Below are 27,635 nucleotides of genomic sequence, written 5' to 3' on the forward strand. Positions count from 1 at the left end.
AATATAACCCTTTTCTTACTCATTTTGGATTTAGCTAGGATTTATGTCTCAAACCCTGAGGCCTGGAACACCAGAAAAGGCATTAGACACATACATATACACACATTAGCACACATTTGGCAATGCCTGACATTTACTACTTAGCCTTAGGGCCTGGGAGATCAAAGGAACCAGTGAAGAATGTGACACAATAATGATCATATGCCCAAACTAGGGAACTGGCCACTGCTCTCGCTTGTTTTTTTTGTTTTTTGTTTTTTGTTTTTTTCAAATGGAATGTGTGCTTGTGTTGTTTGATATTCTGCTTTTCAAGAGAACCTGGACACACAGATGTTTAAGTGAAATCTCTAGAGCTTCCACATATGTTCAAGATCTCTCCCTCCTTTCTCCTTTCCTGCCTTCCTTCCTTTTATATACCTTCCTTTTTATTTTCTTTTTTGTTATTTAACATCAAATGGGTCAAAGTTAAACGCTGAAACCAAGCAATTTTGCAAATTTAAGTCAACTGGTTTGTGATTTCTGGTTGAGACAAAACTGTATCTGAGAATCCGCCTTCAGGGTTCTAAGAGTTGCATCTATTGTTGGACTAATATCTATGAAAGTAAACAAACACACATGCCCATAATCTCATTGAACTGGTAGGAATTAAAAATTAAACCCAGGTCCATGCAACTTCATGTCCAGTATTATTTCTGCTATGCATTTTGGATCTTAGGCTGTAGAAATAAGATCTGCCTACTGTTATCCAAAGGAAGCATAAAAACATGATGTTTTATATGAATATAAAACTTTATATCTATAGTTATGATCACACAGGTTTAATGTATGAGGCACATGAATAGAAGAATTTTCTTACTAAGATTGATAAGATATATTCTGCATCAATCCTATATTCTTTGTTAAATAGAACCACACAAAGTTCAACAATGACACCCCTCTGGAATCTTGGGAGCCCCAGAAAGCCTGTAGCAGAATGGCTAACAGAAGGAGACTGGTAATTAGTTGCAATGGGTAAAGTCCCTGCCCCAATATTTACTAAGATGAAACATTCAAAGGTGTCTCGGCCTTCTGAAGCTTCATTTTCTTTATAAGATAACGGTAATAACATTACCTATCTCAGAGTGTTATTTAGAGAAAAACAGAATTCCAAATGTAGAGACTACATCAGGTGACCTAGTGTATACTAAGCACTCAAAAAATAACATTGTTATTGACATTATTTTATTCTAGGACTTGTGGGTCAGCTTGTGACGAAAACCTCAAAATTTTGATTAAAAACTTAGAAAATTATATTTGGCACTGAAATCACAGGCAGGAGGTGCTAAAACGTTTTACTGCTGCTGCTTTCTATTCTGATTTATTGCTACAAACACCCCTCCTCCCCCAAAAGAAAAAAAAAAAAGGTCTATGAGGAACCTCTGTGAGGAGGTAATTGTGTGAACTTGTGAGTGTGTGTGTGCACGCACATGATAGATATCTATATTTTAGACTAAATTCAGAAGTTTTCTCATTTGCATATAGAGTATATTTCTATCTGCAGGAGGCCAGTTGGACCCTGTCTGTATTTGGAAAACCATTTAGGGAAACTCTAAGTCAGCTTAAAATGTCAAACAATTCTTTGTGACTCGATGGGATTACAGGCTTTCTTTCAAAAATTTCTTCTTCCCACTTTGTTTTGCATTTTTCTTTCTTAATGAACATGTAATATATTTAAAACTAAGAAGTTTTAAATTAAAAGGAAAATAGGTCAAGAATTATAATATTCATAAGTATTTAGTGATTTTTGATATGACTAATAAAATCAAATAAAAATATATTAATATTTGAAAGTACTTTTGAGACATTTTTGGCTTTGAGGATTTGATCAGAATGACCTTGAAATACAGTAATTTCTCTTGAGTAGAGTGGAAAGATAATTTAGGCCAGCACATTTACCTTAAGTTATATAACAACAAACCTGTATTTTTATTGAAAATGTGACTTACATTGACTTCTACTCAGAGCAAGTAGTTCAACTATTCTTCACAACAAGATAGTTTAAACCCTATAACATTTGTGATTTAAAACAAAAGGGACATATTTAACTCATGAATCTGTTGGTCAGCTGAGTCATTCTTTTGGTGCGACCCACATTTAGCTGATCTGAGCAGAGCTCACTCATGGATCTGCAGTCATCAGGTCAGTGGCTGGCCTAGGATGTCCTCACTCCCATGTCTAATGATTGACTGGCAATTGGTCAGGGTGAAGAGGGTAATGTTTCAGTTGTCTCCCTCCAGCAGGCCATCCTGGATTTGCCCACATCGTTGTTTGCAAGAATCTCAAGAGACTAAAGCTTAGACCTGGAATTGGCACACCATCACTTCTGCTGCATTCTTTTGTTCCATGTCACTCACCAGGCACAGTCAAGTTCAAATAGTGAGGAAAGAGATTTCACCTCTTAATGGTAAGAGCAGCAAATCACACAGCATAGGACACGGATATGAGAAGTAAACAATTGGGGGTCATTATTGAAATTGATTAACTATAAACCTTGCTGGTATTTGCAAGTGTAGAATCAAATATCCCGCAGGATCAAACTCCTGGGGTTCAAACACTGATGGTATTAAAATAAAGGGGTTGGGATGGCAGTATGTAGAGACACAGTGTGCTGTTGTCAACATTTTAGGTATAAAACTTCTCATAGCCTAATGAAGTCTCATTCCTTGTGTTCTCACTTTTCCATTTGAATGGAAATGTCACACATTTGGTTCTTTCACAAGAAAGAAAAGGCAACTGTGTTTCAAAGAGCCCCAGTCCTTTGCCCTTCTGCCTGCCTTTAATGTAAAACATCCCAACCAGGACCAGCAATCTCCTCTTCTCTTAGCAAAGGTAGACTCAGTTCATAAGTGTTCTACATGCTCTTTATAATTTTACTCAATAACTTCAATACCAGTTCCAAACAGGAGTTGTGGTTTGAAGGAGAAAACCAGTGGTATGCTATGAATTCATGGAACTGAAGTAATTGACTATGGTTAAGAACTGAGCAACAGCTTTTTTGTTACAGAGAAGTAAGTTTCACTTACTGAGTAGAACAGTAAACAATTAGAAAATGGATTTTCTCTAGGTGAAATCAAGACTATATAGGACACAGTATGTGCTGTTTATGTGCTGGGGGTGGGAGGAGAGGGTTAAGGAGCAATACGTCTGGCACTGTTTTCCACCTACCTTACATACAATCCCCTTTTTCTTCCCAGTTAATAGAACTACAACTTGAGAGAATGAGAGTATGGCTGGCACCAAAGTGCCCAGCACCCAGTGATGACGAATCATGACTTGTCTAAGCCAATATTGTTAAGCCTGCCCTCAGCTTGTCTAAATTCCCTTATAGACAAAGGTGGCCATGTAATCAGTTATTGACCACTGAGTCACAAGAAAACATCTAGTAAGGGTAGGGATTTGGGGAAAATAATGTAAGTTTTAAAGACAGTATAAATGCACATTTTTATTTTTCTTTTTTAAATTTTTGTGGCTATACAGTAGGTGTATATATTTATGGAATACATGAGATGTTTTGATACAGGCATGTGATGTGAAATAAGCACATCATGGGGAATGAGGTATCCATCCCCTCAAGCCTTTATCCTTTGAGTTATAAACAGCCCAGTTACACTTTTTAAGTTATTTTAAAATGTACAATTAAGTTACTATTCACTATTGTTATCTTACTGTGCCATAAAATAGTGGGTCTTACTCATTCTTCTTATTTTCTTGGTACCTATTAGCCATCCCCCTCTCTGCTCTCCACTACTCTTCCCAAACTCTGGTAACCATCCTTTTACTCTATACTCGTGAGTTTAAATGTTCTGATTTTTAGATCCCACAAATAAGTGAGAACATACAGTGTCTGTCTTTCTGTTGTTGGCTTATTTCACTTAACATAATGATCTCCAGTTCCATCTATGTTGTTGCAAATGACAGGATCTCATTCCTTTTTATAGTTGAATAGTACTCCATTGTGTATATGTACCATATTTTCTTTAACCATTCATCTGTTGATGGACACTTAGGTTGCTACTAAATCTTAGCTATTGTAAACAGTGCTGTGACAAATATAGGAGCATAGATATCACTTCCATCTATGGATTTCCTTTCTTTGGATCTATACTCAGTCAGTGGAATTGCTGCATTACAGAGTAGCTCTACTTTAAGTTTGTTGAGGAACCTCCAAACTGTTCTCCACAGTGATTGTATTAATTTACATTCCCACCAACAGTGTACAAGGGTTCCCTTTTCTCCACATCCACATCCTTGGCAGCATTTGTTATTGTCTGTCTTTTGGATGTAAACCATTTTAACTGGGATAAGATGATATCGTATTGTGGTTGGTTGTTTTTTTTTTTTTTTTTGAGACAGAGTCTTGCTCTGTCACCCAGGCTGGAGTGCAGTGGAGTGGTGCAATCTCAGCTCATTGCAAGCTCTGCCTCCTGGGTTCACGCCATTCTCCTGCCTCAGCCTCCCAAATAGCTGGGACTACAGGTGTCCACCACCATGCCTGGCTAATTCTTCGTATTTTTAGTAGAGATGGGGTTTCACCATGTTAGCCAGGAAGGTCTCAATCTCCTGACCTCGTGATCCACCCACCTTGTCCTCCCAAAGTGCTGGGATTACAGGCGTGAGTCACTGTGCCCAGCCATCTTATTGTAGTTTATTATCTGATAATCAATGATATTGAATAATTTTTCATATGCCTCTTTGCCATTTGCATATCTTCTTTTGAGAAATGTCTGCTGAAATCTTTTGCCCATTTTTGATTGGATTACTAGACTATTTTCTATAGAGTTGTTTGAGCTACTTATATAGTCTGGTTATTAATCCCTTGTCAGATGGGTAGTTTGCAAATATTTGTTCCCATCCTGTGGGTTGTCTCTTCACTTCGTTGGTTGTATTCTATGCTGTGCAGAAGCCTTTCAACTTGATGTGATCCCATTTATCCATTTTTGTTATGGTTGTTTGTGCTGGTAAGGTATTTCTCAAGAAACCTGTGCCCAACTCAATGTCCTAGAGATTTTACCAAAAGCTTTCTTGAAGTAGTATCATAGTTTGAAGTCTTGGATTTAAGTCTTTAATCAATTTTGATCTGATTTTTCTATATGACAAGAGCTAGCAGTCTTTCTATTTTTATTCTAGTTTTATTCTTCTGCATATACATACCCAGTTTTTCCAGAACCATTTATTGAAAAGACAGTCTTTTCCTTATTTGGGTCTTCTATTTTTCTTGGCACTTTTGTCAAAAATGAGTTTACTGCAGGTGTGTGGATTTGTTTCTGGGTTTTCTATTCAATTCTATTGGTCTATTTTTTTTTTATGCAAATACCATGCTGTTTTGGTTACTATAGTTCTGTAGTATAATTTGAAGTCAGGTAATGTGATTCCTCCAGTTTTGTTCTTTTCACTTAAGATTACTTTGGCTATTCTGGGTCTTTTGTGGTTCCATATAAATTTTAGAATTGTTTTTTCTATTTCTATGAAGAATGTCATTGAAATGTTGATAGGGATTGCACTGAATCTGTAGATTGCTTTGGGTAGTATGGATAGTTTAACAATATTAATTCTTCGAAGTCATAGACATGGAATATTTTTCTATTTTTTGGTGTCTTCCTCAATTTCTTTCAGCAGTGTTTTAGTTTACATTAGATCTTTTACTTACTTGGTTAATTCATAGATATTTAATTTTATGCATGGCTATTGTAAATGGGTTAACTTTTTAAATTTCTTTTTCACATTGTTCACTGTTGGCATATAGAAATACTACTGATTTTTGCATGTTGCTTTTGTATGCTGCAACTTTGCTAAATTTGCTTATCAGTTTTTAATAGTTTTCCTGTGGAGGTTTAGGTTTATATAAATACAAGATTATATCATCTGCAAATAAGGATAATTTGACTTTTTCCTGTCCATTTTGGATGCCCTTTATATCCTTCTCTTGTCTGACTGCTCTAGTTAGGACTTCCAGTACTATGTTGAGTAACAGGGGTGACATTGGGTATCTTTATCATGTTCCAGATCTTAGAGAAAAGACTCAGTTTTTCCCCATTCAGTATAACACTAGTTGTGGGTCTGTCATACATGGATTTTATTATGTTGAGCTATGTTACTCCTATCCCCAGTTTCTGGAAGGTTCTTTTTATGAAGGGATATTAAATTTTATTGAGTGCTTTTTCAGTATTAACTGAAATCATATGGTTTTTTTATCCTTCATTCTATGTATATAATGTATCACACTGATTGATTTGCATATGTTGAACCATGTTTGCATCTGTGAGATGAATCCCACTTGGTCATGACAAATAATATTTGTAATGTATTGTTGAATTCAGTTTGCTAGTGTTTTATTGAGGATTTTTGAATCAATATTTATCAGGGATATTGGTCTGTAGTTTTCTGTTTTAGGATTTGTCCTCTGGTTTTGTTATCAGGATAATATTGGCCTTATACAATGAGTTTGGATGTATTCCATTCTCTCTCTTTCAGAATATTTTTAGTAGGATTGGTATTAGTCTGCCTTTAAATGTTTGGTAAAATTCAGCAGTAAAGCCAGAAGATCCCAGGCTTTTCTTTCCTGTGAGACTTTTCATTATGATTTCAAACTCATTAATTGTTATTAGTCTGTTTAGGTTTTAAATTTCTTCATGATTTAATCTTGGTAGGTTGTATGTGTCTAGAAATTTATCCATTTCTTCTAGATTTTCCAATTTATTGGCATATAGTTGCTTGTAGTAGCCGGTAATGATCTTTTGTTTTTCTGCAGTATTGGTTGCAATGTCTGATTTTATCTCTAATTTTATGTATGTGGGTCTTCTATTTTTCTTGGTTAGTTAGGCTAAAGGTTTATATTTTTTGGTATCTTTTCATAAAACCAAGTTGTTTTCTTCATTTCAATCATTTTTACTTTCTACTAATTTTGGATTTGGTTTGCTCTTGCTTTTCTAGTTCTTTAAAATGCATCATTGGGGTATTTATTTGAAATTTGTTTTATGTAGGTACTTATTGCTATAAACTGCCCTCTCAGTACTGCTTTCTCTGTATCCCTGATGTGTTTCAAGATATTTTTCACTTTCTTTCTTATTTTCTTCATTCACCCACTTGTCATTTAGGAGCATATTGTTTAATTTCCATGGGTTTCTTTAGTTTCCAAAATTCATCTTGCTATAGACTTCTAGTTTTATTCCATTGTGATCAGAGAAGATACTTGACATTATTTCAATTACTTTGAATGTTTTGAAACTTGTTTTGTCTATCCTTGAGAATTATTCATGTGCTGAGGAAAAAACTGTTTATTCTGAAGCCATTGGATGAAATGTTTTGTAAATATCTATTAGGTCCATTTGTTCTACATGGCAGATTAAGTCTAATGTTTCTGTGTTAATTTTCTGTCTGAAAGATCTGTCCAGTGCTGAAAGTGTTATGTTGAAGTCTCCAGCCTTTTTGTATTACAGTCTCTCTCTTTAACTCTAGTAGTATTTGCTTTATATATCTGGATGATCCAGAATTGAAGAATGCATATATACTTAAAATTGTTATATCCTTTATCATTCTACAATGACCTTCTTTGTCTCTTTTTATTTTATTATTTTATTTATTTATTTTTTTTTTGAGATGGAGTTTTGCTCTTTTTGCCCAGGCCAGAGTGCAATGGCATGATCTCGGCTCACTGCAACCTCTTCCTCACAGGTTCTAGCAATTCTCCTGCCTCAACCTTCTGAGTAGCTAGGATTACAGGCACCCACCACCATGCCTGGCTAATTTTTTAGTAGAGATGGGGTTTTGCCATGTTGGCCAGGCTGGTCTTGAAATCCTGACCTCAGGTGATCTGCCCACCTTGGCCTCCCAAAGTGCTGGGATTACAGCCATGAGCCACTGGGTGCTTCTTATAGTTGTGGTCTTGAAATCTCTTTTGTCTGATATAAGTACAGCAACTCCTATTCTCTTTTGGTTTCCATTTATATGGAATATCATTTTCCATCCCTTTATTTTCAGGTTATGTGTATTTTTATAGGTGAAGTATGTTTCTTCTAGGCAACAGATCATTGGGTCCTATTTTCTCATCCATTCACCCACTCTATATCTTTTGATTAGAGAGTTTAGTCTATTTATATTAAATGTTATTGATGAATTAAAGACTGGTTCCTGTCATTTTGTTATTTGTTTTTTGGTTGTTTTTGTGATCTTCTTTCCTTTCTTCCTGTCTTCCATATAAAGAAGGTAATTTTCTCTGGTGATGTACTCTGTTTTTAGATTTGTGCTTACCATGAAGCTTTCCAAATAGTATCTCATAACTTATTTTAAACCGATGACTCCTTAACACTGATTGTGTAAACAAACTAGCAAACAAGCAATAATAAAAACTAAAAGCAAAAAGAAACTAAAAGAAACAAAAATAAAACTAATAGAAACTCACTCTTTAACATCATCTCCCTGGTTTATAATTTTACTTTCTCTATCTTATTTTACTGTCTATGTCTTGAAAAGTTATTGTAGTTATTTTTTTTTATCTTTTCATAACACCACAGTTACAGTGTTATAATAGTCTGTGATTTTCTGTTTTGTACATTCAAATGATTTTTTTTGTTGTTCATTAAAAACTTTTTCTTTCATACTGAAGTACTCCCTTGAGCATTTATTGTCAGACAAAAGCTGAGGAATTTCATCAGCACTAGACCTTTCTATGAAAGTCTTTACTTCTCCTTCATGTTTGAAGAATATTTTCACCAGATAAACTATTCAAGGGTAGAAGTTTTTTTTTTTTTTCTTCAGCACTTTACTGCCAGATGTATTGGAGCCCCATTGCTTGTTGTTTTCTCTTGCTGCTTCTACGATTCTTTCCTTATTCTTGACCTTTGAAAAAAAAATCTTTTTTTCGAGGTGGAGTCTCACTCTGTTGCCCAGGCTGCAGTGCAGTGACATGGTCTTGGCTCACTACAACCTCTGCCTCCTGGGTTCAAACAATTCTCCGCCTCAGCCTTCCAAGTAGCTGGGATTAGAGGCACCCACCACCATGCCCAGCTAATTTTTGTATTTTTGGTAGAGATGGTGTTTCACCATCTTGGCCAGGCTGGTCTTGAACTCCTGACCTCACCTCAGCATCCCAAAGTGTTGGGATTACAGGCGCAAGCCACCGTACCCAGCTGGAAGTGTGATTATTAAATGCCTCAGGGTCGTCTTCTTTGGGTTAAATCAGCTTGGTGTTCTATAACCTTCTTGTACTTTCTCTAGGTTTGGAAAGCTCTCTATTTTTACCCCTCCAAATGAACTTTCTACTTTTATCTCTTCCTCTACCTCCTCTTTAAGACCAATAACTCTTAGATTTGCTCTTTTGAGGCTATTTTCTAGATCCTGTAGTCATGCTTCATTGTTTTTTATTATTTTTTCATTTTGTCTCCTCTGTGTATTTTCAAATAGCCTGTATTCAAGCTCACTAATTCTGCTTTATCCGTTCTGCTATTAAGAGACTCTAATGCATTACTCAGTATGTCAAATACATTTTCCATTACAGAATTTCTGCTTGACTCTTTTTAAATTTATCTGATAGAATTCTTCATTTCTTCTCTGTGTTATCTTGAATTTCTCTGAGTTTCTTCAAAACAGTTATTTTGAATTCTCTGTCTGAAAGGTCACATATCTTTGTTTCTCCAGGATTTTTTCCTGGTGCCTTACTTAGTTTATTTGGTGAGGTGTTTTCTGGATGATGTTGATGGTTATTGATGTTTGTCAGTGTCCAAGCATTGAACATTTGGGTATTTATCATAATCTTCACAGTCTGGGCTTGTTTGCAGCCATCTTTCTTCAAAAGGCTTTCCATGCACTTGAAGTGATTTAGGTATTATGAGCTAAGCCAAACTGCATTAGGGGCCACACCAAGCCCAGTAACACTGTGGTTCTTGCAGACTTGTAGAGATACCACCTTGGTGGTTGTACATAAGATCTAAAAGAATTATCTGCATTACCAGGCAGAGACTCTTACTCTCTTTCCTTACTTTTCCACATAGATGATGCCTGTCTCTCTGTCCTGATTCGGGTGACACAAGCCCCCACTGTGGCCACCATCAGTGGGACTGCAGAGTCCAGACCTGAAGCCAGCACAGTACTAGTTCTTGCTCAAGGCCTGCTGTAACCACTACCTACCTACCACCTATGTTTGCTAAGTGCCTAGGGCTCTACAGTCAGCCGGTGGCAAAGCCACCAAGACTTATGTTCTTTCCTTCAGGACAGTGAGTCCTCCCAGGCCCTCCTGCAACCAGAGATGCTATCTGGGAGCCAGAAACTGCAGTCAAAAACCTTAGAAATCTACCTGGTGCTTTATATTGCCATGGCTAAGGCCACTCTGCCCTGCCCTTTCCACAAGCCAAGGAGTCTCTCCCTGTGGCTACCACTACCACAGGCCCACAGGGAGTACTATCAGGCTACCACTGATGTTCATTTAAGGCCCCAAATCTCTTCAGTCAGCTTGTGGTATATATTGCTAGGCCTGACACTTACCCTTCAGGGAAGTGTGCTCCCCTGTGGCCCAGGGCAGGTCCAGAAAGGCCATCCAAGAATCAAGGCCTGGAAATGGGGACACCAAGAGCTTGATGCTCTACCCCACTGTGGCTGAGTGGTACCTAAGGTACAAGACAAAGCCTCCTTTACTTTATACTCTGCCTTCCTCAATTAAAAGGAGTCTTTCCCTATAGACAACTCAGCTAGGAATGTGCTGAGTCAGACCTGAAGCCAGCATATCTAAGTCTTACCCATAGCCTAGGGTATGTATTACCTGGGTATAAGTGCTGGTTATTCAGGGTTAAAGTGCTCTTTAGTCAGCAAATGATGAATCCTGCCATGACTGGCTACTTCCCTTAAAGGCAGTGGGTTCCCTTCCAGCCCAGGGTGTGTCTAGAAATGTCATCCAGGAGCTAGGAGCTGGAATGGGGAACTTTAAGGCTCTTCCCAGTGCTCTATTGTACTGTGACTGAGCTAGTATTCAAGATACAACACAAAGTCCTCTTTACTCTTCCCTCTTCTCTCCTCAAGAAGGAAGAAGTCAGTTTTTTTGCTGCGAGCTCTGCTGCCTGGTATTGGAGGAGGGGTGGTGCAAGCACTCTCTTAACTGCCCCAGCTAGTGTCTCATTAGGATGTGTGCGCCCAACATCCACTGTCTTCATACCCAGCACAGTGCTAATTGTAGTCCATGGGACCTACACTGCCTTCCAAGTTTGTTTAGAACCCCAGAGCACTTTAGCCCATGGTGGTGAGGCTTGCTGGAGCTCAAGTTCTGACTGCTGGGATTGGCAGTTCCACTCTGGCTAGGGCTGGTCTAAATCCTCTCTCCATGGGTGGACATCAACTGAGTTCAGGCTGGGTTTGCTTTCCACTGTGACAGGGCAGTAAGGAGTTGAATGCACTCTCACAGGCACTGAGATTTCCCTTCCTCAAATACACAGATTCTCCATGCCACATAGTCATAGTGGTGGGGATGGAAGAGGGGTAGCATTAGTGATTCAAAATTGTTTTTTCTATCCTCTTCAGTGCTTCTTTCAGTGATATGAAGAAGTTAATACCAGGTACTGTGATTGCTCACCTGAGTTTTGGTTCTTATGAAAGTGCTTTTTTATGTAGATGGTTGTTAAATCTGGTGTTCCTGCAGGGGGTATGATCAATGGAGGCTTCTATTTGGCCATCTTGCTCAGCCTCTCCCATCTGTTGAAATAATTTAAAGTGAACTAAATAAATAGAAAGATATTCCATAATCATGCATCAGATGGCAAAATACCCCAAATTAACATACACATTCAATGCAAATCTATTACAATCCCAGCAGCCTTCTTTGCAGGAAAGACAAGCTAATTCTAAATTCATTTTGAAATTTAAGAGATCCAAAATAGCCAAAATAATGTTGAAAAAAGAACAAAGTTGGAAGACTCATACTTTCTGATGTTAAAACATACTACAACCCCGTAGTAATTAAGAAAGCGTAGTGCTGGCATAAGAATAGACATATAGATTAATGATATAGAAGTCAGAGCCCAGAGATAAACCTTATTTTTACATTAAATTGATTTTCAGGAAGATCGTCATGAATCTTTCAACAAATAGTGCTGGGAAACTATATTCACATTCAAAACAATGAACTGAACTCCTGCTCCACATCAAACAAAAAATATTAACTCATGATCATTGATCTAAATGTAAAGCCAAAACTCTAAAGCTCTCAGAAGAAAATACAGGAGAAAACCTTTGTGACTCTTAGTTAGGCATACACTTTTATAAAACAGAATAAAGTCAAGCAACAATTTAAAAAAATAGGTAAACTAGACTTCATCAAAATTAAAAATATTTGTTTCAAATGATACATCAAAAATAAAAAGATAAATCATAGAATGATGAAAATAGTTGTAAATTATATATGTGATGAGTCTTGTATCTACTATATAAGAATATTACAACTCAAAAAGACAATTTAAAAATGTCAAAGGATTTGAATAAACATTTCTCCAAAGCAGATACATAGATGGCCAATAGACAAATGAAAATGTGCTCAATATTATTGACCATCAGGAAACTAATCATACTGTAGCATTTTAATTTACATTTATCTTATCTGAAGCATAAGGAAAGTCATAACCTCTTGACTCTTCTTGAGAGTCATGAGATCCCCCATCCCAATCCCTAGCTCCTGGATGACATTTCTAGACACACCCTGGGACAGAAGGGAACCCGCTGCCTTGAAAGGAAGGAACTAGTCCTGGCAGTGTTCATCATGTGCCGACTAAAGAGCACTCGGACCTTAAGCATAAAGTAAATGTAAATTAAAATGCTACAGCTTTAAAAATATGAGGTTAGGGTTCTCATATATTAGCCCCACCTTTCCTTTAATGTTTTAGGATAGAACTAATGCTCTATTCTTGTTAGGAGAAAGTATACTTACACATTTGATGCTTTTTTAAATTTAAGGCTAACAATTAAACACACACACACACACACTCCACATCATTAGAGAAAAATTTTACAAAAATCAACTCAAGGTGGAGAATTAAAGAAACAAAAACATCTGTTATGATGGTATAAGTCCAAATATATCTGTGGTTGTAATTCATATAAATGAATTAAAATCACCAAATAAAAATTAGGGGTTTTCATATTATAAAACAAGTAAAACCTAATAAATGATAGAAACAATAAACCAATGGGCCAGAGTAGTACTAAGTCAAGGGATATGCTACTTCCTGGAGAAACATCTGTAAGAAATCTAAGAGAAGAGTTTAAAATACAGTAATGAAGAAGATACATCATATAAATCAGGCATCCCCAATCCTGGGAGCATGGACTGGTACCTGTCCATGGCCTGTTAGGTACCAGGCAGCACAGCAGGAGGTGAGCAGCTGATGAGAGAGCGTGACCACCTGGCTCCGCCTCTCAGCTCAGCAGGGCATTAGGTTATCATAGGAGTGCAAACTCTGTTGTGAACCGTGCATGCGAAGGATCTAGGTGGTGTGCTCCTTATGAGAACCTAATGCCTGATGATCTGAGGTAGAACAGTTTCATCCTGAAACTATCCCCACCTCCCACAATGCCCCATCCCCCATCCATAAAAAAAATTGATGTCTAAGAAACCAGTCCCTGGTGCCAAAAAGGTTGGGGACCACTGCTGCACAGAGGGAAAGAAAGTGAATAGAAATAAAGAGCATAACTTTCTGAAAATAGATGAATAAAATCAGATATGTTTGAATATATTTCTATGTATGAAAAATCATTTAGAGATAGTTACAAAATGTCATTAGAGCAAACTTGAATAAAAGAATAAATATATTTTGTGGATGGCAGTACAATGTGATAAAACATAAAATTTCTAAATGTTAAATATTATCTCAATATTATTCCATTCAAAATTACACAGGGGTTTTCATGAAACTTAACAAACTCCACCTAAAATTCATAGGCAAGAAAAGCATCAAGAATAACTAAGATATCACATGATCTCACTCATGTGTGCAATCTAAAAAAGGTTGATCTTGGCCGGGCGTGGTGGCTCATGCCTGTAATCCCAGCAGTTTAGGAGGCCGAGGTGGGTGGATCACCTGAGGTCAGGAGTTCAAGGCTAACATGGCGAAACTCCATCTCTATTAAAAATACAAAATTAGCCAGGCATCATGACGGGTGCCTGTAGTCCCAGTTTCACGGGAGGCCGAGGCAAGAGAATTGCTTGAACTCAGGAGGTAGAGGTTGCAGTGAGCCAAGATCGTGCTATTGCACTCCAGCCTGGGCGACAGAGGGGAGGCTCTGTCTCAATCAATCAACCAATCAGTTGCTCTTATAAAGGTTGAGAGTAAAACTGTGATTACCACAGCCTGAGAAGGGTAGAGAGGAGGGGAGCATTATTAGAGGTTGCTCAACAGGTACAATATTAGATAACTAGATAGGAGGATGACTACAGCCAACAATAATGCATTGTATGTTTCAAATAGCTAGAGGAGAGGATTTTGAATGTCCTTACAGCAAAAAAATAAAATAAGGTGATGAGTATGCTCATTACCATGACTTGATGATTACACGGTGTATGCATGGATCAAAACGACATATTGTACCCCATAAATACGTATTATTCAATTATTATGTGTTAAGAGAATAATAACTAAGATGTATTTGAAGAAGGATAAGGCAGGGGGCAACTTGTTATCCCAGCTATAAAACGTTTTTGCAAAGTTTTGCAAAGTGTAATAAAAATCCAGAATAATGAAAGCACAAAAATAAATAGATTGGTGGAATAGAACAGAAAATCCAAACTAAGTCCTGTGATTAACTAGACAGATGAGAACTGACTTTACAAATTATGGATAAAGTATATACTCTTCAGTATATTGTGCTTACATAATTCTACATCCACAGTAAAAAAAAAGTAAAATACTCCATGCAGTACAAGGAATTAAATTACAGAGAAATTAAATTTCTCATAATTTAGAAGTTTAAAACTTTCAGAAGGGAATATAGGACAATATGAGCTTGACATCCTATAGGAATATTTTAACAAAACACAGAAAGTAATCATAAAGAAATAAAATAGTACAATTAATCTCAATTAAATTATTTTTTTGAATGATATGAAACACCATAAAGCAACTGAAATGGAAAGTCACTGATTGTGGCTATTCACGAATAAAAGACAAATGTTTATTCTAGTATAAACCCTTTTGGAGCCAGCTGAGCTGGTTAGAAATTGTGCATTTATTACTTAAAACTGAGCTTGAGCAAGTAGCTCAATTTTTTAGTACTTCAGTTTTCTTATCTGTAAAATGGAATTATTACCTACCTTAAAAGGTTGAGACAATTTACTGCACTCATATATCTAAAATGCTCAGAAAGTACCAGGAACAAAGCTCAATAAGGGTTAGCTATTACTGTTATTATCCAGAATATATAAATTCCTACCGATCAATTAGAAAAATATAAGCAATCTCAGTTTTAATATAGACAAAATGACAAATACACATACGAATACACTCAACCCTCCATAATCAGATGCATAGAAGGTGAAAGAACACTGAATTCCAAGTTCACAAGTCTTTGATTGAATTAAAACATCAGGCCTGAAAATACCAAGTGCAGGATCATAATTTATAAAATATAGAACTCTGATATATTGGCAGAAGAAGTGTAAATTGACACAATATCTTTGGAGATCACTCTCAGAACATGTAATAAAGTTGGAAATGTGCAATAACCCACAAATTCCACATCTATAGCCACAACTTAGAAAAACTCATCATTTACAAATTGGACTTGAGACCACCAAACTGTCCATCAGTGAAAGAACAGATAAATAAATTTTGAAATATTTACATAATGGATTTCTAAGCCATGGTGAACATGAATATGGTAAATCAATTTTGAAGACAGTTTGGCAGTTTCTTACAAAACTAAATATACTCTTACCGTAAAATTCAGAAATCATGCTCACTGGTATTTACCCAAAAGATTTGAACTTGTATTGATACAAACACCTGTACACAAATATTTACAACAGCTTTATTTGTAATTGCCAAAATTTGTAAACAACCAAGATGTCCTTCAGGAGGTGAATGGATATACTGTGTGCATTCAGAAAATGAAATATTATGCAGCACCAAAAAGAAATGAGCTATCAAGCTGTGAAAAGACATGGATAAACCTTAAATGCATGTTACTAAGTGAAAGAAGCCAGTTGTAAAAACCTACATCCTATGGTATTTCCACTATATGACATTCTGGAAAAGACAAAACAATAGAGGCAGGAAAAGGACCAATGGTTGCCGGGGATTTGAAGCAGAAGAGGAAGAGATACACAGGTTCAGTATAAGGGATGTTTATGTCACTGAAACTATTCTTTATGATACTGTAATGGTGGATGCATAACATTATGCACTTGTCAAAACCATAGAACTGCAGATCACAAAGAATGCATCTAATATAATTCTTCACAAAGAATGAAACTAAAGTCTAATGAATCCACTAGACTTTAGTTAATAATAATGTATTAACACTGGTTCATCAATTGTAAAAAATGTACCACTCTGGTGCAGGATTCTGATGAAAAGGCTTATGAGAACCTAGTTTCTGTTCAATTTGACTGTGAAGTTAAAACAGCTATAAAAAATATTTAAAGGGAAAAAATAATAATAGAATATCTAGAACTCATGTATGGATTTGAATAATTCTGAAAATGAAAGTGAAAATAAACTGCAGAAATCTACATTAGAGTAAAATTAAAAATCCACATTACAGTAAAATTAATATAGTATTAGAAAAATGGAAAATATGCTATTTGTTGTTTTAATGTATACTTATTAAGTGTAATAATATAAAATCATGCAAGGCCTAAAGAAGTATCAGGTTTCAAGATGATAGTTTTTTCTGAGTGGTAGTTAGGGGTCTTCAATTAAAATATGTAATATTTTCATTCTTCAAAAAAATCGGAAGGATAGAATCATAAAATATTCCTTAAATATAAGACAATAAAAGTTGGAATTCTCAAATTGTGCCTGACACAAGTTGGCCCCTTATTAAATGTTCTTGCATGATTCTTGTTCTGGTTCTATTTTTTTCATGTCATGCTTCCTCTCTCTGAGGCCTCTCTGCCTAAGACAAAGTGAAAAGTTGGTTTAATGGAAGCAACAGGGGCCTTGGAGGCAGGCAATCTGGACTTGAACATCAGGTCTGCCACCGACTGTCTCCATACCCTTGAGCAAGCCACTTAATCCCACAAGTCATTCTAAGATGAGAAGTTTGAATCAGGTCATGGGCAACGTTCCTTCTGTCTTTAATAGTCTATAGCTGTGAGCTAAAACAGTTGTACAAGTGAGCTTAGGGGTTCCCCATTTTAGTAGGTTACTATCATTCAAAGAACACTGACTACCTTTCAAAATAGTTCCTATAACCTATACAGCACCTTGTGGTATTCTCTACAACAAATTAAACATCTCTGTATTTCAGGTTGGTGCTGTGGGCAAGATGAGGCATCTGCATTGGCATGGGAATCAACATGTGTGAGGAGTGTGCTGTGTCCACTGAACATGATCAGTTGAGTGATAGACCCACACCATCCACTACAAGCACCAACATCCCCCCTCCTCTTTATCTATTTTTTCTTATTAGCTCTTCACATCATCGAATATATCATCTTGTTAGGTATTTATCGGTTTTTCTCTTAGTTTTCTATGTACTTGGGGAGAATATAACGACAAAAATACCCCCTTTCCATGGAGTTTACATTATTCTACTATCAGGCATAGCACATGCTCATTAAATATTTGTCAAAGGAATGATTAAGTGAACATATTTGTAGCTAACTTCAAATTAAGAGAGGTCCCAAGTCCATCTGCATTTTAAAGAACGCTTTAACTTCTATCCATGACCTCTGCCCTGCTCTTATCATCCCATAAGCAAAATTTCAATTCTTGCTAAATTGTATTCTCAAAACGTCGTGTATATAACTTTTATGGCATTTATCACATCCTGCATTACATTATATGTCAGGCCTCTGAGCCCAAGCCAAGCCATCGCATCCCCTGTGACTTACACGTAACTGAAGAATCACAAAAGAAGTGAAAATGCCCTGCCTCGCCTTAACCGATGACATTCCACCACAAAAGAAGTGAAAATGCCCTGCCCTTGCCTTAAGTGATGACATTACCTTGTGAAACTCCTTTTCCTGGCTCATCCTGCCTCTAAAAGCTCCCCCACTTAGCACCTTGTGACCCCCCACTCCTGCCCGCCAGAGAACAACCCTCCTTTGACTGTAATTTTCCTTTACCTACCCAAATCCTACAAAACAGCCCCACCCTTATCTCCCTTTGCTGACTCTCTTTTTGGACTCAGCCCGCCTGCACCCAGGTGATTAAAAAGCTTTATTGCTCACACAAAGCCTGTTTGGTGGTCTCTTCACACAGATGCGCATGACATTTTGGTGGTGTGACTCAGATCGGGGGACCTCCCTTGGGAAATCAATCACCTGCCCTCCTGCTTTGTTCCGTGAGAAAGATCCACCTATGACCTCTGGTCCTCAGACCAACCAGCCCAAGGAATATCTCACCAATTTTAAATCAGGTAAGTGGCCCCTTTTTACTCTCTTCTCCAACCTCTCTCACTATCCCTCAACCTCTTTCAATCTTGGTGCCACCCTTCAATCTCTCCCTTCTCTTAATCTCAATTCCTTTCATTTTCTGGTAGAGATAAAGGAGACACGTTTTATCCGTGGACGCAAAACGCCGGCACCGGTCACAGACTAGGGAAGGCAGCCTTCCCTTGGTGTTTAATCATTGCAGGAACGCCTCTCTGGTTACTCACCCATGTTTCAGAGGTGTCTGACCATGCTGCAGGGATGCCTGCCTTGGTCCTTCACCCTTAGCGGCAAGTCCCGCTTTTCTGGGGGAGGGGCAAGCACCCCGACCCCCTTCTCTCCCTGTCTCTACACCTTCTCTGCTTTTCTGGGGAAGGGGCAAGAACGCTGACCTGTTATTTTTGCACCCCAATCCCTTACTTCCACACTCCAACCCATTTCCCACTTTTCTGGAGGGCAAGAACCCCAGAACTCCTTCTCTCCGTGTCTCTACTCTCTCTTTTCTCTGGGCTTGCCTCCTTCACTATGGGCAACCTTTCACCCTCCATTCCTCCTCCTTCTCCCTTAGCCTGTGTTCTCAAGAACTCAAAACCTCTTCAACTCACACCAGACCTAAAACCTAAATGCCTTATTTTCTTCTACAATGCCGCTTAACCCCAATACAAACTCGACCGTAGTTCTAAATAGCCAGAAAACGGCACTTTCGATTTTTCCATCCTACAAGATCTAAATAATTCTTGTGATAAAATAGGCAAATGGTCTGAGGTGCCTGACGTCCAGGCATTCTTTTACACATCGGTCCCTCCCTAGTCTCTGTTCCCAATGCAACTCATCCCAAGTCTTCCTTCTTTCCCTCCCGCCTGTCCCCTCAGTCCCAACCCCAAGCATCACTGAATCTTTCCAGTCTTCCTTTTCTACAGACACATCCGACCTCTGTCCTCCTCGCCAGGCCGAGCTAGGTCCCAATTTTTCCTCAGTTTCTGCTCCCCCATCCTATAATCCTTTTATCACCTCCCCTCACACCCGGTCTGGCTCACAGTTTTGTTCCACGACTAGCCCTCCCCGACCTGTCCAGCAATTTCCTCTTAAAAAAGTGGCTAGAGCTAAAGGCTTAGTCAAGGTTAATGTTCCTTTTTCTTTATCCGACCTCTCCCAAATCAGTTAGCATTTAGGCTCTTTTTCATCAAATATGAAAAACCTAGCCCAGTTCATGATCCGTTTAGCAGCAACCCTGAGATGCTTTTCAGCCTAGACCCTGAAAGGTCAGAAGGCCATCTTATTCTCAATATGCATTGTATTTTATTACCCAATCTGCTCCCGACATTAAATAAAACTCCAAAAATTAAATTCCGGCCCTTAAACCCCACAACAGGACTTAATGAACCTCGCCTTCAAGGTGTACAATAATAGAGTAGAGGCAGCCAAGTAGCAACTTATTTCTGAGTTGCAATTCCTTGCCTCCACTGTGAGACAAACCCCAGCCACATCTCCAGCACACAACTCCAAACGCCTGAACCGCAGCTGCCAGGGGTTTCTCCAGAACCTCCTCCCCCAGGAGCTTACTACAAGTGCCGGAAATCTGGCCACTGGACCAAGGAATGCCTGCAGCCTGGTATTCCTCCTAAGCCATGTCCCATCTGTGCGGGACCCCACTGGAGATTGGACCGTCCAACTCAACCGACAGCCACTCCCAGAGCCCCTAGAGCTCTGGTCCAGGGCTCTGTCTGACTCCTTCCCAGATCTTCTTGGCTTAGCGGCTGAAGACTGACGCTGCCCCATTGGCTTGGAAGCCTCCTGGAACATCACAGATGCTTTGGGTAACTCTTACAGTGGAGGGTAAGTCTATCCCCTTCTTAATCAATATGGAGGCTACCCACTCCACATTACCTTCTTTTCAAGGGACTGTTTCCCTTGCCTCCATAACTGTTGTGGGTATTGACGACCAGGCTTCTAAACCTCTTAAAATTCCCCAAGTCTAGTGCCAACTTGGACAACATTCTTTTATGCACTCCTTTTTACTTATCTCCACCTGTCCAGTTCCCTTATTAGGTCAAGAAATTTTAACTAAATTATCTGCTTCCCTGACTATTCCTAGGCTACAGCCACACCTCATTGCTGCCTTTTCTCCCAGTTCAAAGCCTCCTTCACATCCTCCCCTCGTATCCCCCCACCTTAACCCACAGGTATAGGATACCTCTACTCCCTCCTTGGCGACTGATCGTGCACTCCTCACCATCTCATCACCCTTACCCCACTCAATGCCAATATCCCATCCCACAGCATGCTTCAAAAGGATTAAAGCCTGTTATCACTCGCCCGCTACAGCATGACCTTTTAAAGCCTGTAAACTCCCCTTACAATTCCCCCATTTTACCTATCCTAAAACCGGACAAGGCTTACAGGTTAGTTCAAGATTTGCACCTTATCAAACAAATTGTCTTCCTTATCCACCTGTGGTGCCAAACCCATATACTCTCGTATCCTCAATACCTCCCTCCACAACCCATTATTCTGCTCTGGATCTCAAACATACTTTTTTAACTATTCCTTTACACCCTTCATCCCAGCCTCTCTTTGCTTTCACTTGGACTGACCCTGACACCCATCAGGCTCAGCAAATTACCTAGGATCTACTGCCGCAAGGCCTCAAGGACAGCCCCATTACTTCAGTCAAGCCCAAATTTCTTCCTCATCTGTTAGCTATCTCGGCATAATTCTCATAAATACACACTTACTCTCCCTGCTGATCATGTCCGGCTAATCTCCCAAACCCCAATCCCTTCTACAAAACAACAACTCCTTTCCTTCCTAGGCATGGTTAGTGTGGTCAGATTTCTTACACAAGAGCCAGGACCACGTCCTATAGCCTTTCTGTCCAAACAACTTGACCTTACTGTTTTAGCCTAGTCCTCATGTCTGTCGTACAGCAGCTACCACTGCTTTAATACTGTTATAAAAATCACAAACTATGCTCAACTCTCTACAGTTCTCATAACTTGCAAAATCTATTTTCTTCCCCCAACCATCGCTCAAGACAATGCTTATGCTGATAAAGTAACTGAAAAGCAACCATCAAAAAGCATCAGATCCGATTGCTCAGGACAATGCTTATGCTGGTAAGTTAGCTAAAAAAGCAGCTAGCTTCCAACTTCTTTCCCACAGGGCAGTTTTCCTTCTTCACATCGGCCACTCCCACCTACTCCCCTGCTGAAACTTCCACCTGTCAATCTCTTCCCACACAAGGCAAATGGTTCTTAGACCAAGGAAAATATCTCCTTCCAGCCTCACAGGCCCATTTTATTCTGTCGTCATTTCATAACCTCTTCCACGTAGGTTACAAGCTGCTAGCCTGCCTCTTAGAACCTTTCCATCATGGAAATCCATCCTCAAGATCACTTCTCAGTGTTCCATCTGCTATTCTACTATTCCTCAGGAATTTCTCAGGCCCCCTCCCTTCCCTACACATCAAGCTCCAGGTTTTCCCCCCCGCCCAGGACGGCAAATTGACTTTACTCACATGCCTCCAGTCAGGAAACTAAAATACCTCTTGATCTAGGTAGACACTTTCACTGGATAGGTAGAGGCCTTTCCCACAGGGTCTGAGAAGGCCACCGCTGTCATTTCTTCTGTTATACCCAGACCGTTTGTTCCCCAAAGAAGACCACCAGAGTCCAGAGTCAAAGCCAAGCGGCAAGGATCTTTACTACAAGTTCGAACTTGGTCCCTCCCTTCCACAGCATACAAGAGGGCCTCAAACAATGCGAGTGCTTGCTTTTTATAGCCCGATGTAAACAGGATATGTAAGTTACAGGGAACAAGGTAATTCTCTCGGTTACAGCATTACAATTGGTTAACATTATACATTTAGCATTCCTTATCGGAGATCTCCCAGGTGATGTTTTTCTGAAGTTTGAAAGAAATATGGAGGAATGTGTTTGTGCTGGGCTCAGGAAGTTGGGAGATATATGGGGGATGTGCCTCATTCCTTTCACTTCCCTTCTGTCAGACATAATTCCTCAGTTTGGCCTTCCCACCTCTATACAGTCTGATATGGGACCAGCCTTTATTAGTCAAATCACCCAAGCAGTTTCTCAGGCTCTTGGTATTCAGTGAAACCTTTATATCCTTTACCATCCTCAATGTTCAGGAAAGGTAGAATGGACTAATGGTCTTTTAAAAACACACCTCACTGTTTTGATTTAATTTGGCACCAACTGTTTTGATTTAATTTAATGTAACTTAATTTAGGAGAGCTAAGTAATTAAACATGAGGCCAAAGTACATAAGAAAGTGGCAGTCTTTTATTGCAAATATGCATACACTCTCAGACGAGGTTCTCTGGTCCTCAGGTGTGGGGGGCCAGGGAAGTCGCGCCGGCGCTCTCAGGTGATGTTCTCTGGTCCACGAACGTGGGGGGCCGAAGAAGTCACACCGGCTCCGGCCGGCGGTGGACTTTTATGCCTGGGAGCTGGAAGGGGAGGAGTTCGGGGTGTGTGTGTAGGAGTGGCTTCTTGAATTTCGGTGTCCTCGGCTTGACGTCATTCTGCGCATGCTCAGTTGATTTGGTTCTTTTCCCGGGCACGGGAAAATCTGTGAAGAAGAACCCGGAAACAACAGGGACTGCTCCATCTTGTTTACCTTCCTCCATCTTGTCCCTTTTCCTTCACCCAAACAGTCCAACCACTTATTGATTATAAGAATTTAGGGCGTCGTGGTCTGTCTGGCTGCTTCCTGCTGTTAAGGGGTGTAGTTAGGGTCTGAGGTTGGCAGTCGGGTGTAGGGATGCAGGAGCATTTGGTTGAAGGTGACTCGGGTGATCTCTTGGACCTTGGCTCGGAAAAAATTTTATTAGAATGGGAGCAAGACATAACATAAGGCAGAGGATTAGTATGGGAATTAGGAATGGAAGCATCTGCTGTACTACAGGCGGTAGCCATACCGGTGGTCCGGGGGTTAAGGGGGCATTAAATTGTTGAAGCTAGGGAAACCCTGATAATTAAGGGAAGAAAAACAGCCCGCTTTTGGATGTTATTGCTGGAGCTGAGCTGGGAAGCTAGTTCAGACAATTCTCCTTCGCTATATAGGGTTAAGCTAGGCACTAAAGATACCGGAACGCAAAGGGACTGGGTGATGGAGGTATGGTTAAGAGTTTTAGATAGAGTTTGGTTACACCAAAAGTAGCCTCCAACAGGGGCCGTCTGGGTCCTGCTGGGAGCTTATGTGCAATTACACCATGAAGAGTTTGGCGTAGAGTAGCAAAAAGGAATCTCTGTCTCACTCTGTCTCTCTTCATCTCTGTCTCTGTTCATCTCTGTATCTCTTCATCTATCTCTCTCTGTCTCTCTTCATCTGTCTCTCCTCATCTCTGTCTCTGTCTCTCCCCATCTCTGTCTTTGTCTCTCTCCACCTCTGTCTCTCTCTCTGTCTCTCTCCATCTATCTCTGTCTCTCCTCATCTCTGTCTCTATCTCTGTCTCTCTCCATCTGTCTCTCTCTTTGTCTCCATCTCCATCTCTGTCTCTGTCTCTCCACCTCCCGCTCATTAAGGCTGCTCCCCTCACCAACTCCCCTACCTCCTGGCTTCTCCCTATCTCTGACTCAACAGGGACTGAGTGCCGCAGAGGCCCTTGGGGAGGTCTGGGCTTTCTACTGCCTTCTGGTTATAGCCTCTCCTTCCCTGTATCTGTCCTTCATCCTGGCCTAATGAGTCCACATTTTATTTAGGGAGAGGGCAGAGTGACAACACTGGGTTGGGGGGGGGGGGGACAATCTGCAGTGCCCTGCATGACTGAGTGTATCTGGTTGTCTGTAGACCAGGTTTAGAATCTCCATACAAAGTTAGGATTAGTAGGAGTAACTAGGGGAATTAGAGTGAACCATAATAATGATGACAAAGGTGTAGAGGGTAAGTTCAACATTGCCGAAATCACAAAGGGCACCCTGCCAAGCTAGGTCTTCTATGAGAGTAAAAAGTTGGGAAACCTACTGGTTGGGGGATGGGTCGGGAAGGAGGGTGTCTATGGGGTTTATGAGGGAAAAGTCAGTTAAGTTAAGATGAAGAATGGTGAGGAAGCGGGAAAATTTGAGGAGGGTGTTGATCCTTGAGTAGAACCTGGCCACCTGGAGATAAGGGAAGGGGAATAGATGTTTTGAGTTAGGTTAAGATGTTTCATCCGAAGAGGGGGGTGGGACAAGAGGACATGATGAGGAAAGAGTAGGCAAAACATGCATAGTCCAGGCAGTAACTTAGCATTAGGGTCTGGCGAGGGTTAGACGGTTTACCGTCTACCCCAACTACTGAGATAGTGGATGGCTGGCTAGGCTTCACCCAAACACTCACCAAACTCAGTCACCAACTTAAAAAGGACTGGACAATACTTTTACCACTTTCCCTTCTCAGAATTCAGGCCTGTCCTCGAAATGCTACAGGTTCCAGCCCATTCGAGCTCCTGTGTGGACACTCCTTTTCATTAGGTCGCAGTCTCATTCCAGACACCAGACCAACTTGGACTGCACCCCAAAAAACTTGTCATCCCTACTATCTTCTGTCTAGTCATACTCCTATTCACCGTTCTCAACTACTCATAAATGCCCTGCTCATGTTTACACTGCTAGTTTACACTGTTTCTCCAAGCCATCACAGCTGATATCTCCTAGTGCTATCCCAAACCGCCACTCTAAATTCCCTCTTAAAGTAAATAAATAATCTTTGCCAGCAAGGCTATGCTGAGCCTCCTTAAGCACTCTATAATTAGATGCCCTAGGTCCTCCCAATTCTTAGTCCTTTAATACCTGTTTTCTCTCCTTCTCTTATTCAGACCTTGTGTCTTCCGTTTAGTTTTTCAATTCATACAAAACCGCATCCAGGCCATCACCAATATGACAAATGCTTCTTCTAACAACCCCACACTATCACCCCTTCAGCTTAATCTCTCCCACTCTAGGTTCCCACGCTGCCCTTAATTCCGCTTGAAGCAGTACTGAGAAATGTTGCCCATTCTCTCTCTCTCCACACCACCCCCTAACACTTAAACACTTTTATTTTTCTTATTAATATAAGAAGGCAGGAAAGTCAGGCCTCTGATCCCAAGCCAAGCCATTGCATCCCCTGTGACTTGCGGGTATACGCCCAGATGGCCTGAAGTAACTGAAGAATCACAAAAGAAGTGAAAATGCCCTGCCCCCGCCTTAACTGATGACATTCCACCACAAAAGAAGTGAAAATGGCCAGTCCTTGCCTTTAAGCGATGACTTTACCTTGTGAAAGTCCTTTTCCTGGCTCATCCTGGCTCAAAAAGCTCCCCCACTGAGCACCCTGTGACCTCCACTTCTGCCCGCCACAGAACAACCCCCCTTTGACTGTAATTTTCCTTTACCTACCCAAATCCTATAAAACGGACCCACCCTATCTCCCTTCCCTGACTCTTTTTGGACTCAGCCCCCCTGCACCCAGGTGATTAGAAAGCTTTATTGCTCACACAAAGCCTGTTTGGTGGTCTCTTCACACGGATGCGCATGACATTATAGTTGTGTCATCTTTTCTGTAGTGGAGACTAAGTGGAACTGGGCCTAAGTAATCTTATTTTCTAGCCAGCCTATACGTCACAATATATGTTTTTAACTATGGTATTGCAATTGGCATCCTGTCCTTCCTCACTCTTTCTTCCTTTCTCTCCGTGTCTCTTTTCTCTCTTCTCACTCAAAATTAATCTGTATATTCAGATGTAGCAGAAAGGTTTTGAAATGACAAAGTGTTAATATTTATCTGGTAAAATCATCACTTCAAAACATCCAAGAAATTATGGAAAAAAATTATAAATATTAAATGGGAGTGAGAAGCTACAAGAGTAATAGAATTTGATGCTAAAATAGAACAAAGAGATCAATACAGTAGAAAATTCAGAAATAGACTCAAATACATATGGAGAACTTAACGTACATTTAAAGATTTGTTGCAAATTAGTAGTATCTGTGAGTAAATACTTGGATTCATTCATTTTCACAGGTTTATAATATTTAATTTTATGGCTACACCATATTAAACTACTTTTGTGCATATGGACATTTAGATTTCTTCTATTTTTAAATAATGCTTTAAAAAAATCATCAAACTTGTCTCATAGTACATAAACGGAGCTTAATAAGTGATGTTCCTAGAAATGGAATTGCTGTGTCATATGGTGCATTCCTATGTGCCATAGGGTATGCAAAAATTTAAATGCATTAGATATTGTCAAATTACATCCTCATATTGCTTTTCAAAATTTATTACATGCAAATAAAATTCACACTGACCAAAACTGTATACATAAAATATCAAAACTAAAGATGACACACAGGTAAACATGTTTATGGCAAAATGAGGATGGTGTTTTAAACTGTAAGTGAAAACTCAGAACCCATCAAAGAATAGCGCATGTAATTAAATTTACATTACTAATAATAGAATAAATTAAAAACCAGATATTATTTGCAGCATAGAAGTCTAATTGACTATTCTAATAACTTATGAATAAAAAAGAAAATGCAATAAAAATGGTAAAAGAACAGAACTACCATTCAACCCAGAAATCCTGTTACTCCGTATATACCCAAAGAAATATAAATTCGTCTACCGTAGACACATGCGCTCGTGTGTTCATTGCAACACTATTCACTATATCAAAGACATGGAAGCAACCTAAATACCCATCAGCAATAAACTAGATAAGGAAAATGTGGTACATGCACACCACCATGAGATACTATGCAGCCATAAGCAAAAAACAAGATCTCGTTCTTTGCAGGAACAAGGATGGAGCTGAAGACCATTATCCTAAGCAAACTAACACGGGAAGAGAAAACCAAATACCACATGTTCTCACTTATAAGTGGGAACTAAATAATGAGAACACATGGACAGAAAGGGAGGAACAATAGACACTGGGGCCTAATTGAGGGAGAAGGGTGGGAGAAGAGACAGAATCAGAAAAAATCACTATCGAGTCCTATGCTGGGTGATGAAATAATTTATACCCCACACCTCTGTGATA

The 27,635-nt window shown here is 39.4% G+C and overlaps 1 long non-coding RNA gene across 1 annotated transcript in view; it reads right to left on the reverse strand.

Moving 5' to 3' along the window:
* LOC126946607 (uncharacterized) overlaps positions 1–27,635 on the reverse strand; it is a 213,750-nt gene that overhangs the window by 13,722 nt on the left and 172,393 nt on the right. Inside the window, exon 2 of the long non-coding RNA XR_007722721.1 lies at positions 11,594–11,712. This is a non-coding gene — a long non-coding RNA (uncharacterized LOC126946607). The remainder of the gene's footprint in view (positions 1–11,593; positions 11,713–27,635) is intronic.

The sequence above is a fragment of the Macaca thibetana genome, chromosome 2 (assembly GCF_024542745.1).
Source record: "Macaca thibetana thibetana isolate TM-01 chromosome 2, ASM2454274v1, whole genome shotgun sequence".
In the NCBI taxonomy this organism is placed as follows: domain Eukaryota; kingdom Metazoa; phylum Chordata; class Mammalia; order Primates; family Cercopithecidae; genus Macaca; species Macaca thibetana.